Raw genomic sequence first — 18,808 nt, 5'->3', positions numbered from 1 at the left:
GCTGTATCTGCAGCTAGTTGTCTAAGGAAAGCAGGTGGGAATTGGGGCAGATGAGCTGTAACATTCAGTTGCAGACTTCACTGGAATAAGGGTAGCTTTTAACCAGAGTGATGTAAGGCCCAGGTGGCTGATGAGAGAAATGGCAGGGTTGGGGAGATGGGGAGGAAGGTTGTCCATACAGTGCCTGACTTCTGGGACACTGCTTTTCCTACATGTCCAGACTTCAAGGGAGACACTCTGGATTGATATCAGTTGGAGAATGTTCCTGTCACTTATTCTGTAGCTGAATAATAATAATAATAATAATAATAATAATAATAATACCCTTTAAAAGCAGAAATACTTGGATATTATTGAAGTCTCCACCTTTTGGCTACACTCCTGAAACCTCTCCAATTAGCCATGCAAGACTTGAAGAAAATTACAGGGAGAGACCTGGTTCATCAGGGCTTTTTGCATTTTAATGAGCCCCATGGTGTATTTGGTGCTGAGTCCGTGAACCTCAGCTACTGAGATGAGATTTAGCAAAACATTCAAGAAGTCCAAGTCAGAAGCAAACCCCAAAGTTTTGTAGGGCATTAATGGGTCCCATTGAGGGCCATTGGCAACAACAACTCCCCAGGGGCTGATTAGAGCAGAAAATTGTAATCCCTGGTTACAGGTAGGCAAAGGAAATGAGCAGGTGGCCCTGATGCCACATAAACCCTTCATGTGTTTTATCAAGCAAAAAAGCCAAGCACGGCCTCTGAGGCTCTGGAAGGGAGATCTTTTCCCTCATGCATTGCCCAGGGCTCTTCCTGGTGTCAGTATGTGGGTGGGGGTGTGCAATGCCATGTGCAGGACAATGATGTGACACCTCTCAGGGTCCCTGGATGGGCAAGGGGGCAATGAGGCCCTGGTGTCTCCTGGTAGGCCTCGGTGGCAGAGACAACAGCCATGGCCAAGAGGACAAAGACCTCAGTTCTGTCAGAGCCCTTCAGCCTTGGCAGCACCCTTGGCCATCTCCACCACAGGCCGTCCTATGCTGTCCCACACCTGCGCCTGTATCCCTGCAGACTGTAGACACCCAGCCTGCTTCCCCACCTTGCTCTCACCCGGGATCTCCCTCCCTTCACTGATGTCTCTCCATCCTCACTGGCTATTCTTTGAAATACAAAGCCATGGGCTGATCACAGACTCCCTTTCGGTGACCTGTTGCACCACAGCAATACTCTTTGAGTGATATTTCTTCATCCTAATGTCCAGTCTAAACTTCCCAAGCTGCATTTTGAAGTTGTTTCCCCTTCCCATTCTGTCCCCCACTCTCAAGAAAAGCTCCTGGGAGCCCCTAAATGGGACATGCTAGTGTAGAGTCGGGGTGGATAATAACTCCCCTTGTCTGGGTGGCCACGCTCTTCCTAATGCAGTCCTGTAGGCACCTGGCCTTATTCGCATTGAGCATGCGCCACTGGCTTTTATGACAATCCTCGTAACACCCAGGCCCTTCTCCTCAGGCCAGTCCTCAGCTTGTCAGGTCCCAACCTTTCCTGATGCTTGAGGTTATTCTTCCCCATGAGCAGGACTTGCCCTGTCTCCTTGTAAAACTCCATGAGGTTTCTGTTGGCTGAGTCCCCAAGTATCTCAAGATCCCCTGGACTGAAGCTCCCTTGTGTCAGCTGTTAATGTGTGTATGTAGATGACTCACCCTGACTTGTGATGCCTCTAAGAAGACAACAGCACGAGGCATTGCAGGTCACTTCAAGGGCTAAAAGGAGGTACTAGTTGAATGGAATTGCTGACCTAGGTAGGAGTTACCACGGCAACCATCTCAGAAATGCTAAGTGAGCGTACAAAGCAAGCACAGCCAAGGCCTACGGGGAAAGGGTGAAGAGAGGTGGGCTGTTTGTACGGGAGAGTATGAGGATGGTAAGAGGGTAGAACTTGGAAGGAGTAAAGGAGAGAAAAACACAATAAAAGGTGAAGCAAAGGAGTGATCAGGGTTATTCAGGGGAACCTGCCAAGCAGCTCTGCATTTACACATCTCTGGAGAAGGACAGGAAAGCTAATTGATTTGATCACACTTGTGTCTGACTTACTTCCATGGTCAGGAGAACTGAGTGCTTTCCCTAACATCAACAAGAGTAGACCCAGAGGGGAAGGAATCACAGACTCTTTCAGGTTGAATGGGACCTCAGGAGCCTCTAGCCCAAACTTTGTGCTCACTGCAAGGTCAGCTTTGGAGTCAGAGCAGGTTACTGAGAGCTTGATCCAGTCTTGAAAACCTCCAGGGATAGAGAAGGCACAGCTCCCCTGGGCAACATGTTCCAATGCTTGACTATCCTCTCAGCAGAAAAGAAGTTATTGCCTAAAAGAAGGATATTGCCTGCAGACATCCCTTTTGTGCACCCCAACACTTGGGGAGGGGGATCTCACCTCCTATGAGTGTGGAGTGCACAGGAGGGAACTGAATCCCAGTCCATCCCAGGGACTTCTCAATGGGCATTAGGTGTATTGATTAATTCCTCTAAATTGGTCCCTGAAGCATGAGGAAATGAGCTCCCTTCTTGTCCCTGCCTAGGCGTCCTGTCTTCTTATGAGATGGGAACAGGCCTTTCTAGAGTGGGCCGTTTCCATTTCTCTTAGATAACCATCCTCTGATGCAATGCAACTGCAACCAACAGCAATGCTGAAATCAGTCCCTCTCCAGGGTTTAGAGAGGGACCATTGGTGATTATTGCAGTCTACTTCAGTGGACATTTCCCAGGGGTGACTCTGTGGCCTTTCAGGAACTGTCAGCCCTGAAGCCCCAGGAACATCTTGAGAGTTCACAAGAGACAGAGAAAGTCACGTCTTTAGCTGGGCCTCTGCTCCTGAGCTGGGCCTGGCTCCTGGGACTGCAGGAGCCCATGGCAACCTGGCAGGTGCTGAAGAGACACAGCTCTGTCCAGGAGCAGCTCCTCTTAAAGGAGCAGCAAGACTCAGGGCACTGCCTGCAGGCACCAGGATGAGATGAGCGACTCAGAAGTTAAAGACAGTTGGGAATGGGAGGACAGCTGAGAGCTCACTGCAGGGAGGAATCTTCACAGCCCTTCACACAGTAAGTCTCTGGCTGCAGGGCAACACTGCTGTGGTTCCCGGAGGGTTCTTCTAAGGCTGGCACCTTCCACAGCTGATAGGGTCTGTCAGGGTGGCTCTGCCAGCTTCTCCTGTTTGGAGCAGGTAGTGCCTTAGAGCAGGGATTCCAAGCCACATCGTCAGAGCAACAGGGCATCATGGTTACCTTCTCCCAGGGATGGTGGAGGGGTGCAAAGCCAGGGAGTGCACCCAGGTCTGCATGGGCTGTAATTCAGAGCAGTGTCCCTGTGCCCCAGGGTTCTGTGTGCCTGGGACAGTGACTCTGCCACCTGCGAGGGTCAGCACCCAGCCTGCCCGGGGAACTCCCCACAGTGCTTCAGGGAGAAGCTCTGGGTGGAAGGAGTGACCCCCAGTAGGGCAGGTTCATTCTGCTGTTGAGAGGGTGCTGCGTGGGTCAGGGCTGTTCTTAGCTCTAGCTCACCTCCAGGTTCATTCTGAGGGGCCTTTTCAAGAGGACAGTCATTGCAGTGGTTACCTTAAAGATAAGGATCTTTTCTGAGTCTATGCTTTCGTTTTCCTACTGTTTGCAGAGTGCGGGTGGGGAAAAGACATGGGACAGGGAAGCAGCTCCCAGGAGGGAAAGCTCCAGGCAGTGGAGATACAATCAGAGAGTGAGGGGAAACTGAAAACAGAAATTCTGCAGGAGGGGGGATTTGGAAATCTTCCAACAGTACCTACACTGCAGACATCTTTCTCTAAGCAAGCTCCCCTGTGTCTCCTCTTCCACCCAGAGGAGCCTCTACCCTCAAGGCCGTGGGGTCCAGGCCATGTACCCCTTCCTCAGCAGCCCGACCTCCAGCAGAGGAGAGGGACATCTCTCCTGCAGCATGGCTTTTTCCCACTGCACAACAAGGGTCTGAGAGCGACTGTCCTGCAGTGTTGCCACCTGGGAGGTGGTGTGCACAGCTGGGGAAGGTGAAGGCTTTCCTTACTGCCTGTCTGTCTCTCCCTCCTTGCTTTCCCTTTGGTAGGAGGCTCACAGTATTGCTCCCTGTTTCTTTACGTCTCCATGCTGGTCTGGTTCTTGTTCTCCTGTTCTCTGGGGTTAAGCAGGGCGGTTCAGCTGCAGTTAAGGCATTGACCCTGCGGGTCCTGCGTGGAGTTGTCTTCATGGCAGTGACGTGCCCAAGTCCCCTTTCAACCTCCCAGGCAACTCATGGGGAATGAGCTGACTGTCTCCCTTAAGGAGACCCCCCCCCTCTTTAGCATTCTTGACTGTGTTTGTGGGGGGTGCTACCAGGCTGCAAGATGCCCTCCAGAAGACCAGAGCATTCCCAGAGCATATTTGTGATCGCTGAGAATCCTTGTGCTGGTTGTGTGAGTCAGAAACCTCATCACGCCTTCTGAAGAGCTCTCCATAGCACTTTCTCCATCTCTGGGCTGAGAGAGAAGAATTTGGCAATCTTCACTTTGAAACTGAACTCCTCTGCTCTCACCTCAGTTCGGTTTCTTTCTCAGAGTAATTTGCGAGTGTGATTGTCCTTTAGCTGGAAGAGATGCAAGCACAGGGCAGCAGGGAGCAAGTTTCATGGACAGACCAGATCCTCTGACTCTGACTCCGTATGCAGTCACCCTGAGCCCCTTTTTCTTCTTGGGATGCACAAGTGCTCATGCTGAGAGCAACTGAAATGCCAGAGATTTTTATTCCATCAAAGAATGCTCTCACGATGTGATGGAGGACAGGGTAGATCTCACTGGGGAAGAGAAACACATGGAAACGGTCAGGTCACCCCTTGCCTTCACTTCACTGTTTCTCTCCCTTGCCAGGGTGGGAGCTGGTATGACTGATTCAGATACAGGCATCTCTGTTCAAGAGAGCAAGGCTGGGGCAGATGAAGCCCTCACAAGCATCTTCTCTTTCAGACACAGCTGGCATGAGAGCTGCATTCGTCTCTTAGAGTGGTAAACAGAGACTATTCCTAGTGGGTCACTGGACCAGGTCACCTTCACTCAGCACACAGTGCTCATCCCTAGGTATCCCCATTGCATATACAGGGCAGTTTGACACCTCCATTTACACACCCAGTAGAGCTGGACTGACTCCTCTGGAGCCCATGGGCAGGGGCCTTGCTCCACATGGCACACTCAGCACAAACCGGAGTTCAGGAAAGGGAGCTGAATGGAGGCAAAGAAGAGAGGCAGTGTGGGGGGTACTATGAGGAGGGGAAAGGGATTTGCTCAGAGAAGCCTGTCCTAACTTGTCAATGCCTTTTCCTCCTTGGACAGTGCCTCAAGCTGAGAGGGAACCAATGTCCAACAGCAGCTCCTTCAATGAGTTCCTGCTCCTGGCATTCACAGACACGCGGGAGCTGCAGCTCTTGCACTTCTCCCTCTTCCTGGGCATCTACCTGGCTGCCCTCCTGGCCAACAGCCTCATCATCACAGCTGTAGCCTGTGACCACCACCTCCACACCCCCATGTACTTCTTCCTCCTCAACCTCTCCCTCCTCAACCTTGGCTCCATCTCCACCACTGTCCCCAAATCCATGGCCAATTCCCTCTGGAACACCAGGGCCATTTCCTACTCAGGATGTGCTGCCCAGGTCTTTCTGTTTCTCTTCTTCTTCTCAGCAGAGTATTTTCTTCTCACTGTCATGGCCTATGACCGCTCTGTTGCCATCTGCAAACCCCTGCACTACAGCACACTCATGGACACCAGAGCTTGTGTCAAAATGGCAGCAGCTGCCTGGGCCAGTGGTTTTCTCAATGCTGCCCTGCACACTGTAAACACATTTTCAATACCACTCTGCCAAGGCAATGCCCTGGGCCAGTTCTTCTGTGAAATTCCCCAGATCCTCAAGCTCTCCTGCTCAGACTCCTACCTCAGGGAAGCTGGGGTTGTTTTGGTTAGTGCCTGTTTAGCCTTTGGGTGTTTCATTTTCATTGTGCTGTCCTATGTGCAGATCTTCACAGCTGTGCTGAGGATCCCCTCTGAGCAGGGACGGCACAAAGCCTTTTCCACGTGCCTCCCTCACCTGACTGTGGTCTCCCTGTTTGTCAGCACTGCAGGGTTTGCCTACCTGAAGCCCCCCTCCCTCTCCTCTCCAGCTCTGGATCTGGTGATGGCCGTTCTGTATTCAGTGCTGCCTCCAACAGTGAACCCTCTCATCTACAGCATGAGGAACAAAGAGCTCAAGGATGCACTGAAGGAACTGATTAATTTGGTAAAAGATCAGCATCAATAAGCTGCCCATCCCTCTTCACAAGCAATTTTTAATTTATCGCAAATAACTCCTGTACTTTGGACATTCTCGCTGTGATAGTGATGTTTGTGCAGAAGTGTTTGATTTCATCCCACTTCTCCAGAAGTGTTAACCTTGTCTTTCTGACCCAGAGGCCTTCTGTAAATGTTTCCATCACTGTGTCAGAGCTGGCATCACTGTAATAAAAAGGGATTTCCTCACTGTAGTACTTGACGGTTGGGCTCTTGTTTGAAAGCTGGAGCCAAGATTGCACTCAAGGACTTTCACCCTGAAAGGGCCTGTTGCTTTTCCAGGGCTCTCCATGGGCTCAAGACAATGAGCTCATGGGGTGATGTGTTAGGGAATGAGGGCTGGATTCAGCTCTCACTTGAGGGTGCCCAGTGCTCCTGATAGTGGTGAATGGTCAAGCAGTATCTGCCTGGGACTGTCTCCCATATGACAGGGCTGGTGACAAATGCCTGCAGTGTGGACCCTGCAGGCACAGGGAAGGGAGCCTAGAGAGTGACTGATGTCATTTCAGTGGAGAACCATGGTCTGGATCTGGCAGCACACCTGAACACAGCCCGAGCCATTTGAAATGCCCTGTGATTGCTCAGAGCATCATCCACAGCCACACACCCCTTGCTAGGGGCTTGTCACGTGCAATGATGTGCATCCAGCTGGGTCTGCTCCCCACCCCGACCACTATGGCCAGTGTGGAGTCTCCTCAGGGCCCCGGGGCCCCACGGCCTGCTCACTCTGCAGAGCAGCACCACCAGTTCAGGGCCCCGTGGGAAGCACAGGGGAGGGTCCAGGAACAGCCGGCAGGCCAGCACTGATGCACTCACCTGGGGAAAGGGTCTCCAGGGAGCAGGGATGTCCCTGGAGAAGAGGAAAGGAGCAATTGTGTGCTTCCAAGGAGGAAAGAAATAGAAACATAAATCTGTTTCTCTGCATGTCAACTAAGGGCAGGCTGCTGTGTCCCTGGGGCAGCAGCAGCTGCCTGAGGAGCCCCAGGGCAGCGACTCTTGTGCTGTCCTGGAGAGACAAGTGGCACGGGGGGCTGCAGGCAGTCTGGGAGTAGGGAATCTCCTGGACACAAGACCAAGGATCACAGAATGTCACTGTTCTCTGTGTCCTTGTGCCACAGGGGGCCAGTTCCAGCTTGGAGGTTGATGGGGCAGCTGATACACATTCCTGCACCCCGGAGCTGCTGTGCCCACAGTGGGGCTTGGGTTGTGCTGTGACTACCCCGAGCTCTGCAACACCCTGTGGTGGCCACTGCTGTGGGGCCACCCCAGCCAGGGCTGCTGTGCTGGGTGGGCTGGGGAGAGGGCAGGGGAGGTGGGGAGAGCCAGGGAGGCGCTGTTCTGTTCTGGAAAGGGCCCAGGAGAGGAAAATGCCAATATTAGCTAAGCTGTGTGAAGAGGCAGGGTGAGGACACACAGCAGTGGGTTTGTGGTGCAGAGCCAGGTCTCGTGGAGGGGAACCAAGACATGCCGGGCACAGAAGAGAGGAGACCAGTCTCTGCCCTTGGTTGTGTGGACTGGCTGGGAAGGTGCCCCAGGACATTCATCACGGACCAGCTTCTCACATTGGCCGTTTCCAGCACTGGCTACGCACCCCAGGTTTATGGCAAGTTTTGCTGCAAGGCCAGCTCTGTCCTGCCAGACTCAGGGCCTGTATCGAGGGGAACAGCCAGCCCTGCCCGACCTCTCTCCTGACCCAGATCCTGGCGGACCCCAGAGGATGGCACTGTGCTCACCCCTGCCTGGGACACGGCCGGGCTGGGCAGGCGCTGGGTGCTGGGGAGGCTGCCAAAGCAGGAGGGCTGTGGAGAGATGGGGCACCGAGGGCTCCATCATGGGGACCATGCTGGGGGAAAGCAGGCTCTTTGCTTTTAAAAGCCCTCAGCACGTCCCCAAGCAGGAGCCAGCGAGGGGAGGCCGGGGCAGCGCAGGGCTGCAGTGACGTGTGGAGGAGGAGGAGGAGGAGAGGAGCTGTTTCATTGTCACCTCCTGCTGCAGGGTGACCCAGGGCGAGGAGGACAAAGATGGAGCTCTGGGACGCTGGCCACGGGACGCGGCGTGGGCAGGTGGTGCCAATGCTCGCCACCCATGGTAAGGCCTTCAGTATCTCCTTCCCGGGAGCTGTCGCAGAGACCATTAACTCTGAACATGGCTGTGGAAACCCTGGGCTGGGGGGAGGCTGGACAGGGCTGGGGGCTGCAGCCAGATCCCCCACTGATGGTCCCCTCTCGCTCAGGTGCCAGTGTGGCCACCAGGACTCCTAGGTGCTGGCCCTGATGCTGCCCCTGCTGTCCCAGGGCACCCTGGGCAGAAGCCCCTGTCCCAAGGGTCACTGCTGGCCTCGCAGTGGGGATCACCCACCTGAGCTCCTGGTGTGGAAGGGAGCTGGAGCTGCTCCAGTGGCCATGCAGAGCCTGTGTGTGCAGGGATCCCATATGGGGAAACTGGCCCCACAGGGGAGACCCTGGGGGATGCCCTGAGCCCCCAGACTGCTGTAGGCACAGCATCGTCCTCTTGCTGGGTGAAAATCCGTGGCCAGTGTCCCTAGGGAGGAGGGTCACCCTGTGAGAGCTGCTTCTGGAAGGAAAGGAGACCTGTCTGAAGAAGGCTGAAGGCTCCTGCAGCTCCTGCTGGGCTCTGAAGAGGCTGCTGGAAATGCATGTGCTGGAAAGGAATCCTTAGAGTTTTCCTCAGCTCAGCAGGGTTTTCTGTCTGGGACCCCGAGCACTGCCTGTAATTCCTTCCAACAGGCTTTGAGCTCAGGGACACATTGTGGACATCCCGTGGTAGGATCTGCATGTCCTAATGTCTCTGTTTCAGCTGCAGACCCCTCCTGGGGGCAGATAAAGGTTGTAGCCTCAAGGCAGTGCCCACCTCAGCTGCTGAGCCCCTGTCAGGGATGGGGTATGTTTGGGGAGAGGGAAGCAGTTCGAATATGCTTGCACTTGTCATCTCCTTGGCTAGGCATGTGCTGAACAGCTGTGAGCTGGCCCCCCCCAGAGCATGACGTGTCTTTCCCTTATTTTCCAGAGACCCTTGCTGTCTGGGAAGGTGTGTCTGACTACATTGTACGGCAGCTGATGCTGAACCAGGTGGGTCTGCCATCGTGGGCCTGCCCAGGAAAGCCTTCTTCGGGATCTTCTGGATCTGAGGGATGATTTCTCTGCTTTGACTTGTATTTTTGAGAGGGTGAAGAGGAGGGGGATGAAAACATCTGGAAAGTTCTTCAGAAGAACTTCTCCAAGGCTTCGCCAAAGCTTTTCTGAGTGCTTCATCTGTTCCTTTTGCATGGCAGGAGAAGGCAGGGCACTGAGCACCATCCCCATGCACTGACAAGTCACCAGCCTGTCCACCTACCAGTCTCATAATTCTTCTCTTCCTTTGTGTTTTCAGGGAGTGAGAGTTATTCAGCTTGGGACCTTTGGTGTTGTAACTGAACGAGTTGGTGTTGGGAAGCATGGTTTCCTGACTGTTCGCAGACCCATGTTCTGTCTTTCGAAGACTATTGCAGAGGTTCACGGCCTCACCTATGATAAGGCCTATGCTCCTGGTAAGAAGACGGGTTGAAACTTTTGCTTTGCCTTAGGACATCTTTGGGGTGTGCATAACTGCTGTTCAGCGGTGACTGTTAGAAACCTAGAATTGCTTCCCCAGGTCCTGAGAACAGCTTCAATTTTTAATTATCATGTCATCATAATGCACATTACAATTATACTCCCTCTCTCCCTGACTTGTTTAACAGCTGGCTACGTGCCAGATGTATTGGGGCTGCTACTTCTCATCAGATTGATTTAAAAACATTGGTCCATGTTTCTGCCACACTGGAGCTTGTAAAGTTGAATAAGGGCATTCATGCTGGCTCTTCCTTTCTCCTTCTGCTTTGAAGTAGGTCAAAGGCAGCTGTAGAGAGCTTTGAAATGGAAATGGGGACAATAGTATGTATGAAAACCCATCAGAGGCCATCTTTGCTGTGATTGCTGGTCATCCCTGTGAGCCCTGCATCTGTAGTGGATATTGGTGATGCCTGTGGGGCAGCAGGAGCTCCGAGCTGTGTTTGGGGTGTGTCTTTCCTTTGAAAGGACTCACTGTCTTCTCTGTGATGTCAACATCAGTCTGGCACTTCTTGGAGCTGGTCCTGTGGCACCAAAAGCAGGGATGTTTGCTGTGCAGTTCTGAGGGTGCTGGGGGTGGCTGGAAGGATCTGAAGGGGTGTAGTGCAATGCTTGTGTTTCCCTTCTGTCTTTCACCATGTGATGTGGCACAGCTAAATGTCTCCCAACCTGGAATGCACGGAGTGTGAGCACAAGTACCTGGCACCCACTCCGCCCTCTTGGGAACTGGCCCCCTTTCTCCTCTCCTTGTCCTGCCATCGTGCCCCATGTTCATAGGAGATGGCCAGGCCCTTTCTTTCGATCTCTGTAGGGAAGAAAGCATTGTTGTACACTTGGCACATCCGTTTGCAGAGTGCTTTGAACTTCTCCTAGGGAGAGATGACATCAGATTCCTTCAGGAGCTTTACCAGATGTTAAAGAAGACGGCTCTGTAGCAGTGTCTTGCTTGAAGACCTCAAAGCTGCCAATGCTCTGTTTTAGCCTGCTCCGCTAGTGGCTTTGTTCCTCTTTTTCTGCTTCCTAGGTCATAAGCTCTCCGAGCCCCTGAAGTATGCTCGCATAGCCTCAGACATCTCTGTTCCTCAGAAAACAGTGGAGGCTTGCATAGAAGAGACCATGCATCTTTTCTCCCGCTGCCTGGAGAGTGGGAAGAATGTTGCCCTTGTGTTGAAGGACTTTGGCATGCTTGTTATTCAAGGAGTAGATGTGAAAATGAGATTTTACAGAGACTTTCTGAGAAGGCTGAATGGGACGGAGCAGCTGGTAGAAGTTCTTCTTGGGGTAAGTTTTCCATTTCTCCAGCACTACTTGCAGTCCTTTTTTAAATCACGAGTGACTGCAGTTCTATTAGCCTGCCATGACCTGTTTAGGCACATGGATGGTCCTGGCCTAGAGTAATGCCAGCTCCCTAGACTGTTTGTCTTGAGCATTCAGAGGATTTGGCAACAAAGACCACCCTGGGAATAGCTGTGCTGGGTCCACCCAAAGATTCGTCCAGCCCGGGAGCCTGTTTCCATGTGCTGAGGGAAAAAAGTCCAAGGAAAGGGCAGGTCTTGTGTGTTTTTTCCAGGTAGACTTCCCTCCTTCCAGAAAGCCATGGTTTAGTGCCCTTTAGTGATGACATTTGAACCCATGTGTCCTTTGGCTGTGCCTGGGATGGTAAGGCAGTGAGTTCAGCATTTTGCCCTTAAGCTGTGTAACAATATTTCTGTGTGTCCCTTTGGAAGCTTGGCCTGATCCCTTCATGGGACGCCCTTGAGCTCTGGTGTGGTGAGGAATAGTAATGGATCCCTCCTCCCCTTGCCTGGACCAGTGGGGATGTCAGACATCACTGTGAAATCTCTGTTGACCTCAGTCCTCTCTCTTTGCAGCTGGAGGGCCTGAGTGTGTTTCATCTCTCCCATATGGCAGCTGGTCAGAATATTTATCACCCTCATGCTCTTGCTCTGTAGCGTTTCTAGGTCTGTGTCTGTGTAGGTTTGTTTTTGCAGGGATCATTGCTGACCCCAGTCTCTGGGCAGGAAGCAGAGGCCCAGGCAGACGAAGGCCCACATTGGACCAGCCCCCTGTTGCTGCTGTTGCTATGTTGGTCTAGTTGTGCTGACCAGCTCTTCCCAGTGCCCTGGAGTGTCACCAGCATGAAGAGGGTCTTTCTGTCCTTATGTATTCATCTGCACGCTGGCAGTTGTGGTTGCAGCATGTCAAAGTGAGAATCATTTGAGCCCAATGTCCTTGCCCAGGTCTCTAGTGCAGCCCTGTCCTTCATGCTGGTCTTTCAGGTGCCGCTGGAAAGGTGAGATGTGAAAGCAGGCTGAGGTGAGCCCCTCGAGGGTTAAGGCAGAGATGCAAGCAGGCTGTAGGCCTGTAGGCTTCCCAGCTCTGTCTCTTCCTTCTGTCCTAGTGCGTGGTGTCTTTTCAGTCCATTCTCTGGGGCAGGGCCTTTTCTCCAGCCTTTGTTGCAGTGGGTCCCAGAGCAGCTGCCCCTTGAACACACCCCAGAGGTTTGGCCCTCCCAGTTGTTACCCGCTTTGCCTCTCCATTCCTCTATGGTGCAGAGGCAGTTGTCTGAATGTTAGGAGAGACTGTGGGGTTAACCCCACATCAAGCCAGCAGGGAAAATGCAGCTGCCAGGAATCCCAACTAGTGAAATGCCTTCTTGTGTGCTTGCCTCCATCAGCTTCTGCATTAGGAAAGACCTAGTCTCCTGACTGAGTCTCTGGATTCTCAGCCTTGCAAAAAGCCTGACAGTGTTCTTACCCTCTCTCATTTATTTCCCTCCAGCTTCTGTGCTTCATAACTGAGGGGCTGTTGAGAGGAGTGGAGAAATTCATTTCAGTGAGGCAGCTTCTTCTCTGAGCAGTGGAAAAGTTTGCTGCCCTTGTGAGCACTGAGATAATTTTCTTGGCATCACCTCACACATGTCTGTCACTTTGCAGATGCCAGAGATGAGGGATTCAGTCCTCTCAGGCACCAAAACTGCTGCTTCTCAGACCCATTCTGGTCAGGTCATCATCTTTCCTGAGTGAGTATGTTTGCTTCTTAGCACCTGGGTGGCCAAGCGAGCAGCTTCTCACGGCATGTTTGGTAGCATTGTGTTGCCAGTGCTTGTGAGGGCTGCTCAGAAACTCATCTGAGAGTAACTCTTTGAAATGTGCATCAAAGTGCAGGTCCGTACTAGTTGCTGGCTTGGGACATTTTCATGTCTTCTGTGAGACCTGCATGAATCAAATGTGTCCTGAATGTGTTTTCTGGGGTCAAAAGTTTTTTTGTGGGAGGCCTATCTAGGCCAAAGTGAAGCGTGTGCCCATTGGGGTTTTGGCGAGCTTTGTCCTGGCTCCCATCATGCTCAGTGTTTTGTTCCATTACTTGTCTGGGAGATGGAGGTTCCTTTTTACAGATGGATGGACATGAGCTTGGGAGGGCCTGCAAGTGATTTGGAGGGTGAGATGGGAATTAGAAATGGTGCTGGAAAGCTGTAGGAGAGGAGATTATTGTGTTCTGCCTGGACATGAACATTGAACGGGAGATGGGAGATGGTCCCAATGGCAGCACAGAGGATCTGGGTTAAAATGAGCTTTCTCATAGGAAGGCTAGGAAAGCTCTCAAAGGGCCTGATGAGGAAGCTCATGCCCCTCCAGGTGCTGGAGGTCTTCACGATGTCACTCAGCTTGCTAATGCACTCCTCCAGCATCTGGCGTATTCTGCTTATTCTGCTTTGGAAAAAGATGGACTTCCCAGTAGCTCCCAAATGCCCCTGTGTCCTCATTATTCACCCAAGGGGCAAAGGAAGTGTGGTGCCCTCCCTTTAGACTGGTGTCTTTTTCCTGTTTCCAGGTACAAGTTTGAGAGTACAGCTAGAAAACCACCCGTGGCACCTGTGAAGCCGACCCGGGAACAAGAGATGGGAAAAGATGAGTGCAGTGGCAAGAAAGGTAATGAAGCAGCTGGTTCCTGGCAGGGGTTTGTGTCTTCTCCCTCTGTCCTCTTTGGCAGGGCATTGGAGCCAAGGTGACAGTGGGATGTCTCATGTAGCATGAGGCACTAGAGGTGATGCTGCTTACCCAATATGGGAAATCTCAAGTGACTCCTGAGGGAACAAGACCTCGGGGCAGCCCAACACTCCCACCTGCAGCTGATACCTCCAAGTTAAACTTTCCCCCATTTGCATGGGACTCAGTGCCCTGGTGTGCACTGCAAACTGCTCTTATTTTGAGGCGTTGGTGCAGAAGGGAGGCAAACTTGAGAACTGTCCTTGGGCAATGTGAATCCTAAATTGTGCCTGGAGCTGTATGTAATGGAGGGGCTGAGCTATTTCATGGAATCAGTGTATTTTCAAGTGGTGGGAAGAGTCACCTTGAGTAGATAGTACAAAGTCTGGTAACCTATGCCAAGACTTCCTTTCATTTTCAAAGCAAGGAGTTCTTACCTTTCTTTCTGAATTTCTCATAAACATCCCCAAAACAGTGCCTTTGGGTTGACTGTGTCACCAGAGGAACTGCAGGCATATGAGATCAGTAGACAGATCCAAGGATGTGCTCCCCTTGTGTGAAATTGTTGCCCCCAGAGAGACTCTGTTCATTCACCAGTACATCCCAGCAAGCCTCCTTTTTCGTAATGTGACTAGGATAGAACATGAAAGAACAGAAAAAACAGTACCACAAGAAATGATGTTGCACAGTAAAATCTAAAAGACAGAGAGAAGCCAGTGTCCGGAAGGGCCAAAGACCACCCAGGAAACAAGGCATAAAAGGAATCAGCTGGAAGCCTCACAGTTTTATCACAGGCTTGATCAGATCTGCATATCCTTCCTTTTCAAAAGGTCTCTGCAATTCTGTCCTGAGGTGTTTTCTTGTCTCCTGCTTACAGGAAATCTTCCTGCCAAGCAGCTCCTCTTGAGAGAGAGATATCCTCCAGCCAAAATAACAGCTCCGACTATGCAGAAAGGAAAGGGGAAGAAAGCTGAGGGCAAAGCGCCTCATGGCAGGTGAGACACTTGGAGGAATGGATGAGGGTGACCCTGGACCCTTGTGCTTGTTTGGGTGAGATGTTTCCTCTGGACACCAGGTTCATAGTAGCTCTGAATATCTTTTATCACATGTCGCAGTGACTCCTGATCCCTCAATGGCAGGAATGCCTTTACACCCCTGACCACTTTCTCCTTCTTTGACTCTGGGTCTCCAGGAACAATCAGTTTTCCATACCTAAACACACGGTAGCTGAGGCCATCGAGCAGTGTTTAATACATTTGCGAGGATGGGGTAACTGTGTCTCTTAGAGCCTGTCTTTATAAAGGACCCTGCTGCTCTCCTTGCCACATCAAGACAGAGCCTGTATCTGGGCATGCTGAGCATTCCTGCGGGCACATCATGCAGCCCTGGGCGTTTCAGCTGGGGGTGATCTCTGTCTCTGCCCAGCTTGTGAGTACAGGACGGAGACCAAACTCCCCCTGTGCTCACACCACCTCCCCACAATGTGTATTTTCAGCGTGCTCCCAGGCATCCAAGGGAGCTCCTCAAGGAAGGTGGAGCGAGGCAGGAGGAAGGGCAGTGCTGAAGGCATGCCACCACCTGAGAAGCTGGTTACAAGAATCCAGAGGTGGCCAGGAGAAGTACGTGCTACTGAGTGAGGTCCTCCTTGAGCCATATGGACTTGTGGAAAAGCACAGTTCTATCGGCAGTGAGTATGAAAGACCCCTTCCTGCGTGTTCATTTGGCCGTTGACCGACCTTATCTGAGCCTTGCTTTAAAAGGTGCAGGTCATGCTGTAGTTTTGCAATGCATTTGTCACTGCTGCATTCTCAGGAAACACCTCAGAAGAACACCTCCCCTTTAACCCTGTTTCTAGAGGGAATGTACCTGCTGGGCCTTTCAGGGATAGGGGATGGACAGTTTCTGTTTAGCTCAGTGATCATTTAGCTCATTGGTCCAAGCAAATATGTGTTTTGCAGACCTGCCAGTATTAGCTTAGGGGCATAAGAGCGCTGACAGGAAGGCTGAAGACAAGGGGCAGAAGGGAGGATGAGAAATGACCTTTGTGCACTGGAAAATACCAGATGCCAGTAATAATCTTTGCTGTTTCTTTTCTGTGGTCCTCCAGGTGGAATATCACTTCAGAGTAATGGGGGAGGGGATTCTTGTCTTTCCTCTGATCTGAAGCCCTGGGAAGGTTTCCCTTTCCTGTGCCTTTTGCTGAAGCAAGGCAAGTGAAGAGAGAAGAGCACTTTTGGAGAACTCATCTGAAGAAACCCCAGTATTTCCTCTGGAGCTGTTTTCCAGAAGCATCCGTAAGAGGCAAGGAACCATGAGGAAGGGGGCTTGTGGTCCAAGCGAAGTCCCAGCGTTATTAAAGTCCCATAGTTGGGCTGCTGGCTGTTGGGGAAGCTCAAGCAAGGCCATGAACACTGATGCTGAGAGTAAAAGCTGAGGTCCTAAGGGGTGTTTGGGGTCATTTGATCTGACCTGCCAAACCTCCCAGTAGGGTTGCATTAAAAGTTCCTGCTCTGCCCATGGAAATTTCTTCCCCTCATTTGCGATGCTATGGGAGATGTCTGACTGAGATGGAGGGGTGAGTAGGCAGCCTGGCCCTTGCCCTCTGAAGGGCAGTGGGCCTGCGAGGGAGAAAGACTGGATTTGTAGAAAGGATGGGATTTGTATGGCAAGAGACAAAGCAGAGTGCACAGCGGGGTCTGTCCTTGGCGTCCTGGCCCAGCAGATGTAGAGGGAGAAGCGCTGAATGCGAGTGGCAGGGAGGGGGCTGCTTAACCATCTGCGCAGGGAGCAGGGACTTCAGTGTGAGGAAGAGCACAGAGGGACCTGTCTGGGACCCCTACTGAACATCCCTCTGCATCAGCTCCTTCCTGCTGAAAGGGCGCAAGGCAGGGCAGAAAGGCAGTGACTCCCCTGGGGTCTAGCAGGGAGGCTAAAAGCTGCCTGTAAAACCATGACTTCACAGCAGCCCCAGATCAAAGACTGGCAGGCAGTTTTGCTCTCCATATTTACTTTCCTTTTTTTTTTTAATATCTCCTGAACATTGCACACAGACTTGCTTTTGTGTTCTCTATCCCCTCAGTATCAGCTCACAGCACAAAAAACCCCCCTTTCCTTACCCAAATGTACTCACCCATCAGGCTGCCCTGCCCAGCCCAGCTGCAGCACCTTGCAGCCCCCTGTCCCTGCACAGAGGGAGAAGCCCTGCTCCTGCAGCCCCACATGCTGCGTTGGCCATCTTGGCAGCTCTTGCTGCTGCTGAACCCTGCTGTCTCATCAGGAGCTCAGCTGCGACTGCGACCCAGGACATCCCTCTCTGTCTCCAGACTCAGCCTCTCTCCAGCCAACAAGTCAGGCCAAGGATCAAGCACAGCCTGGATGGAGAGCACTGTCCTCTACCCCAATGTTGTGCTTGGGGTAGATGAAGGACTGACCCTGCCACAGGGTGGGGGATCTGTGGCAGAGCTGTCTGCACATCAGGCAGATGTGTGAATCACTCCCACATCCCCACACAGTCTCTGGAGCAGGGACTCAGCTCGTCTCTTTCCCTGCCCCATGGCACTGCACCCTCCCTTCTCCCCACTCAGTAATGAGATGTACAGGCACAACCACCTGGCACTGACACATACTCTTCCCTCTTCTGTCCTTCCCATCAGGCAAGGGGATGGGACAAGTCAGCTCAGCTCAGGGTCAACAGGACACATGTACATCCTCCGTGCTGCTCTCTAGCCTCTCTGGCCATCCCACATGGTCTAGAAAGGATGTCCCACATCATGATGCATGTCCCAGCCAGCAGCAGATCTGCTGTCCCAGAGCTGGGACATGGCCATGACTATGAGCAAAACCCAGGGTGCTGGGCAGCACAATCCCCCAGGTACCCCACCAATAGGGCAACGTCCCTGGGTGGGCTCGAACCACCAACCTTTCGGTTAACAGCCGAATGCGCTGCCTGCTGCGCCACAGAGACCCCCACCTGGTGCTCTCCTGGGGCAGCTCCAGTGTCCAGTTCCTGGTGCTGCAGGAATGGGAATGTTCCTGATCCCAGGCAAATCCCCAGCCCCAGGGAAAGGGCCACTTCCCCAGCCCCAGGGAAGGGGACACTGCCATTTGCCCACTGCTAGGTGCTGGTGGGCAGAGCAGTGCAGAGGGAGGCCTAATACCTAGGTGAGGGGCTGTGGGCAGCTCCCCGCCCAGGATCAGCCCTGCCTGCTTTCATGGCCCTTCCAATGCACACCCTGGGGGTAACTGGAGCTGTGGGCACATCACCCTGGGGAGGGCATTTCCCTCACCCCATTTGCTCCTGCTGCTGGCATCGAAGACAGGTGTGACACACACAGGAGTGCTGCACGGGGTGGCAGAGGTGACTCAGGGAAGGGGTTTGCTCCTCTCCATTGACCCTCCCTGGGAGGGCCAGAGCATGGGAGCAGCACTTGCAGCAAGAGTCTCCTCCTGCCCCCATCAGCTGCAGAGATGTTGAAGGGGCAGCGCTCCATGATGCAGCCCTGCTCCAGGACCAGTCCCAGCTGAGAGGTGATCTCAACTTCCCCCATCCCAGCCTGTGGCCCAGCAGGAGGGTTCAAATGCTGCTTTCTGCTGAGGCTCTCAGGGCACCAGGGGCCAACAGGGCTGTGCTTGTCAGGGGCACATCATGGGAGAAGAGTATGTCCCACCCCTCAGCAGGCTCTTAGGGGATGTAGCTCAGTGAAGAGCACCTGCTTTGCATGCAGGAGGTCCTGGGTTCAATCCCCAGCATCTCCAGGGGAAGCTTTTGTCCTGAATCTCCATCCTTCCCCCCCAACAAGGGTGAGGGCTGGGAACAGGGTGCATTGCTCCTCTCCAGAAAGTGTAGGCTTGCCCTCTGACAGGGTGTCATGTGGGAAGTGGAG

The 18,808-nt window shown here is 52.7% G+C and overlaps 1 non-coding gene across 1 annotated transcript; it reads right to left on the bottom strand.

Annotated features, from left to right (window-relative positions):
• Positions 1-17,816: 17,816 nt before the first annotated feature.
• TRNAN-GUU (transfer RNA asparagine (anticodon GUU)) lies at positions 17,817-17,889 on the bottom strand. The gene has a single exon. It is a non-coding gene; the product is annotated as a tRNA-Asn (tRNA).
• Positions 17,890-18,808: the final 919 nt, after the last annotated feature.

Source organism: Apteryx mantelli, chromosome 20, assembly GCF_036417845.1.
Source record: "Apteryx mantelli isolate bAptMan1 chromosome 20, bAptMan1.hap1, whole genome shotgun sequence".
NCBI lineage: Eukaryota > Metazoa > Chordata > Aves > Apterygiformes > Apterygidae > Apteryx > Apteryx mantelli.
Note: the sequence above shows the minus strand (reverse complement) of the source record. Positions and strands in the feature narration are given on the sequence as shown.